Genomic DNA, 6,000 nt, shown 5'->3' with positions numbered 1-6,000 from the left:
GAATTCGGTGGACGGTGGAAGCTGCAACCACACCATCCTCGCCCCGCAGATCGCCGCCCCCTTCCTCGCGCCGCCAGCAGAAGCCGACGATGGATCTCGGCGGGCACAAGATCCAATAGCCGCCGCCGCTACCATCCATCGCCGGAGGCCGTGGTGGAGGAGCCGCCGCCGCACATCCAGGGACGCCGCCCTAGATAGGGAGCACGCCGAGTCCGGAGGTCGCCGCCCCAGCCGCCATCGCCGGTCGCCGCCTCCAACAACCCCCCGGGCACTTTGGCGCCGGGGCCCGCCGCCACCGTGGCCAGCGCCGACGGTAGCGGCGGAGGGAGAGAAACGGAGGGAGGAGGCGGCGGAAGGAGGGAGATCGGCCCCCCGGTGGCGCCCTGGGGAGCACCACGGGAGGGGTTTTCACGGGCTGTAACATGCATCCGACCTTCAGGTTGTGGTCACGGGCAAACTTGTCAAAGCCTTGGTCGAGGTGGATGAACCCTTGCCCGTCAAATATGACCTCGACGGGCCAGAGGCAAAAGCCGCGGTTGGCTTTCCGCAAGTTCATCTTTGCTGGCTCCCTACCGGCAAGAAACTTCACGAACTTTGTCTGAGATGTCCCGCTACAGTGAAATATAGCGATGGCTCCAAAAAGGAATAATGAACAATCGTCGTCGTCGTCCGATCGTAGATCATAGGTTTTCATCCTAGAGAAAGTCATTACTCGCAAAACAATGCATTCAACCAACTAAGATCAGAGCTTGGATTTTCACCCTATAAGGTACGACTTTAAATTTCTCTTGTATCGTCACCCCCCACATGGCGACGGCGCTGCTACGAGTCACAAATCATCAAGCAAGTTCCTCATCACTACCTAAACTCAAATCACCAAACAAGTTACGGAGCAGAGTGGTTCCTTCTCGGTCAAATCTATGTACGCCCAACTCTCCCAGGGCACGACTATTGCTCATCACAAGGACATGTGGAAATCAAAAGTGCCGCTTAAAATCAAGATCTTCTCCTGGCAGCTGGCGCTGGACAAGTTGCCCTCGGGACAGCAGCTTGTGACTAGACACGGCCCTTCCAATGGCCTCTGCGCCCTTTGTGGCGCCCCGGAGGATGCAAGCCACATTTTCTTCGCTTGTTCCCTTGCTAAATTCGCTTGGTCAGTGCTACGCCAGCTGCTGGGATGCAACTGGTGTCCGGCAAACTTCGCCCAATTCCATGCTATCCTCTCTGGTTTCTCTGGATATGCTAGGAAGCTGCTGTGGGTGCTCTTCCTGGCACAATCCTGGGCCCTTTGGAACACGCGAAATAAGCTTGCGATTGAAAAGAAAGTTATCTCTAACCCAGCTGACATTATTTACAAAATTATCATTCTTTTGCAGCTGTGGAGCCTAAAGTTCAAAGCAAGAGAAAAGGAGGGGCTAAACTGGATGGCACAAGAGCTAAGGGAGCTGTACGTGCACCTGAAGCCCTCGGCGACGTGAAGAAGTAGCCTCTCCTGCTGCGGCCCTTGGGCGTAGGCTGATCCGCTAGTTTTTATCTTTGTCTTGTGGTGCCTGTTGTTATGTTGGACCTCTTGGTCGTGTCCCTGTGGCAAAGCTGTAATGCCCAGCAGTGTGTAATCCTAACTGGCTACCGTGTGGCTTTATTAAGTTAAAGTCGGGCTTATCTGCCTGTTTTCTAAAAAAAGTTACGGAGTACGTATACTTTACAGATCGCAACGAATGAGTGAAAAATAACGACGTCGGTCAAAGTGAAAGTGACCAGAGGCTCAAGCATCTGTTCACGTTGACATGAGTGATCGAGTTGCCTTACCATGATCAAACACGGAATGAGGTCGTGCGAGGTTTTGCTTTTTCAGACTTCTCTTTCTGTATACTTCAATTTTTAGGCATCACTCATTTTCAGTGATGAAGAGAATGAGGAGATTCCATTCTTCTTTTGCGTAGGGAATCCCTTCGTTGACAGACAGATCACTGTAATTCCGATGCTTGCACGAGCAGCAACAACAACTGTAATCGACTACGATATTCGCACTACTAGCTGGACTGCCACACGAGGTGCAGACCTTGCCAGCAGCGCAATTTTCATTTGATAATGGGATTCTGTTAGATCCTGCTTAACTAAACGCTGGCCTTCGGACTGCAGCAAAATTCCGCTGGCTTGCAGATTTGGTCCAGCGATCTCTGTACGAGCGTGATTTTCTCACGTGTTCATCAGAAGCAGACGTGGCCACATGCACTGGTGTGACGGGCGGTGTGTATGGGCCCGGGTACATATTCACCGCAACATGATGATCTGTGTGTAAATCGTGGTGGAACGATGCGTACTCCTCCGGAGCCATCGGTTGCGTGTTTATATAGGTGTAGGGAAAAACCCCCATACGTGGCATATAAGAGGTATACGTGTACGTGTCGGGGTACTATTCCGTACCCGTACACATATGATTACATAGTCTAACATCCCCCTTTAATCTAAACCATGGGAGAGGTTTAGATTATGCTTAAACTCATCTAAGGATTTTACAGCAAGAGGTTTAGTAAAGCTATCAGCAACTTGGTCCTTGGTCGAGATAAAGCGGATAGCAAGAGTGTTGTTCGCAACACGCACCCGAACAAAGTGATAATCAATCTCAATATGCTTGGTACGAGCATGAAACACTGGATTAGCAGACAAAAACGTGGCACCGAGATTATCACACCATAAGACAGGGCGCTGTCGAAGCTGCACACCAAGTTCACGAAGAACAGCTTTCACCCATATCAACTCTGTAGTAGCATTAGCCAAGGCTTTGTATTCAGCTTCCGTACTGGAACGGGAGATAGTAGCTTGTTTCCGAGCACTCCAAGAAACTAAATTCGGACAAATCCTCCAGTAGAGCGGCGATCGTCAAGACTGCCCGCCCAATCAGCATCTGAAAAAGCACTGAGAAGTGTAGAAGTGGACCGTCTGAACGTAAGGCCAAGCTGAGATGTATCCTTAACATAGCGTAGTATCCTTTTAGCTGCAGTCCAATGAGCAGTAGTAGGAGCATGTAGGTACTGACAAACCTTATTGACGGAGAAAGAGAGATCTGGCCGTGTAAGAGTGAGATATTGCAGAGCACCAACAATACTGCGATACTGACTACTGTCAGCAGGACCAAGAGGTGTACCTTCATGCAAGGAAAGGGGCAAGGACGGTGACATCGGAGTAGGAGCTGACTTACAATCAATCATACCAACTCGTGTAAGAATGTCATGAGCATATTTTTCTTGAGTAAGGAGCAACCCATCATGTGTTCGTTTCACTTCAAGTCCAAGAAAGTAATGGAGATCACCCAAGTCTTTGATAGCAAAGTTGGCCATTAGATTCTTGAGCAATACTGAGATAGCAGCATCAGATGAACTAGTCACAATAATATCATCAACATAAACAAGAACAAAGATGATAATACCAGACTTAGCATATAAAAACAGAGAGGTGTCAGCCTTGGAAGGAAGAAATCCAAGCTCTTGTAACTTGGCACTGAGTCGAGAATACCATGCACGAGGTGCCTGTTTCAAACCATAGAGAGCTTTATCAAGTCTGCAAATATATCTGGGGGTATCAGGATGTTCAAAACCAGGGGGCTGTCTCATATAGACCTCCTCTTCCAGAACACCATGAAGAAACGCGTTCTTGACATCTAGTTGCCGAAGACTCCAACCACGGGAGACAGAAATAGAGAGAACAATTCGTACAGTGGCTATCTTGACAACAGGACTGAAAATGTCTTCATAATCAAGAACATGCCGTTGCTTGAATCCTTTCGCAACCAACCGTGCTTTGTAACGATCAATAGTACCATCAGCACGTCTCTTTATACGGTAGACCCATTTGCAATCAATAATATTTTTGTTGGGGCTAGGAGGAACAAGAGTCCAGGTCTTGTTCAACATGAGAGCATCATATTCATCTTGCATAGCAGCACGCCACTGTGTGTCTTTGAGGGCATCAGGTAAATTGCGAGGTTCACCTGTGGAGGAGAGCATGCCATATCGTACAGTTCGATCAGTATACTGTTTAGGCTGGCGTATACCTTTTTGCAAACGGGTGCGAGGGCCTGGTGGCGACGATGGTGGTGCAGCAGGGGCATCAGATTCCATCGCTGAAGATCCGGCAGAAGAAATAGCCGGTGAAGCCACATCAGAGGGCACAACGTTGTGCGTCACACCCAATCCAGGAGAAACAGCGTTGTCGCTGTTGGACAGGGCGTCCGCGTCGGAGGAGACAGGCGGGACCCCAGCGCCACGCGGCCGAGGCGGAGTGGAGGCGGGCGGGGGTGTGTGCGCAGCAGGCGGGGCCGCAGCTTTCGGGCGCGCGGGAGAGCAGGACGCCGACGCGGAGCACGAGGCGGAACCGCGTGGGGACCCAGGCTAATCCACCTCGGGATCGCTGCCATCAGGGGAATGTTCCCTGGAATCTGCATCATTGTTTGTGCCAGATTGAGCACTTTGCATGCTGATTTCAGCATATGATTCTGGAGGCTGTGTGGGATCATTTTGCACCAAATTTTCATCAGCTGGAGCATCAACCTGCGACACAAAAACAGGAGGAACACAAATAGGCACAATAGTAGACATATGATCATCAGCAAAGCAACCTCATTTGGAGTGGATGTGGGAAGTAAAAGGATTTCCTTTTTAAGGAGAGCACCAGCATTGGGATGGAGTTCTTGGAACGGAAAGACATTCTCGTCGAAGACAACATCACGTGATATATAGACACGGCCTGTGGAGACATCTAAGCATTTGACACCTTTATGGAGAGGACTATAGCCAAGAAAAACACATCATTTGGAGCGAAAAGCAAGCTTCCTAGCATTGTAGGGACGAAGGTTGGGCCAACAGGCACAACCAAAGGTTCTAAGAGCATCATAATTTGGTGTAATCTTGAGAAGACGTTCTGTAGGAGACTCAAGGTTAATGACTTCGCTAGGAAGTAGATTAATGCGAAATGTGGCTGTGAGAAAAGCTTTATCCCAATACTTGAGAGGCATAGAGGCATTAGCAAGCAAGGCAAGGCCAACCTCAACAATATAACGATGTTTTCTTTCAGCGGAGCCATTTTGTTGATGAACATGTGGGCATGAAACATGGTGTGTAATACCCGATTTTTGAAAGAAGGCATTGAGTGTCTCATACTCACCACCCCAATCAGTTTGCAGAGTAACAATTTTCTTATCAAATTTGTGCTCAACATAACTTTGCCAATTTAGAAAAGCTCGCTAAACATCAGAACGCTTTTTGAGCAAATAAATCCAAACAAACTTGTTATAGTCATCAATAAAGCTTACATAATAGGCATGTTTCCCAATAGAAATAGGTGCAGGACCCCATACATCAGAAAAGACTTGCTCAAAGGGAGTAGTAGATCTACTAGTGGAGATGGGATATGGCAACTGGTGACTCTTAGCTAGCTGACAAGAATCACAGACATATGGGGTAATTTCTGGGGTGTAAGTTATTTTATCCCTTCTAAGAACTTGTTGAACGACAAATGAAGACGGATGTCCTAGACGACGGTGTCATGTAGATGATGAAGGCTTTATTGTGATGAAAGCATGCTTGGAGGACGCATCAGAAATAGGCATCAAGGGATAGAGTCCTCCATAGCAGGGGCCTTTAAATAGAATTCGCCGTGTTGCTTGGTCCTTAATCAAAAAGAAGAAAGGATGGAACTCAATGAAAACATGATTATCAAGAGTAAATCGGTGAACAGATAATAGACTTTTTGAAGCACTTGGAACATGTAGGATATCACGAAGATTGAAAGAGTTATTAGAGGTGCATAAAACTGAATGACCAATGTTACTAATATGCATACCTGATCCTTCAGCAGTGCGGACACGGTCATGTCCATCATATTTATCATGAGTATGGAGCTTGCTTAGCTCGCTGGTGATGTGATCGGTGGCGCCAGTTTCATAATACCAGTGTTATCACCAGATTTTGGACAAATCCAGAGGTGGGCCGTAAGAGAGAT

This window comes from Lolium perenne, chromosome 1 (assembly GCF_019359855.2).
Source record: "Lolium perenne isolate Kyuss_39 chromosome 1, Kyuss_2.0, whole genome shotgun sequence".
Taxonomy (NCBI): Eukaryota; Viridiplantae; Streptophyta; class Magnoliopsida; order Poales; family Poaceae; genus Lolium; species Lolium perenne.
The sequence above is the reverse complement of the archived record's forward strand: the minus strand, read 5'-3'. Positions refer to the sequence as shown.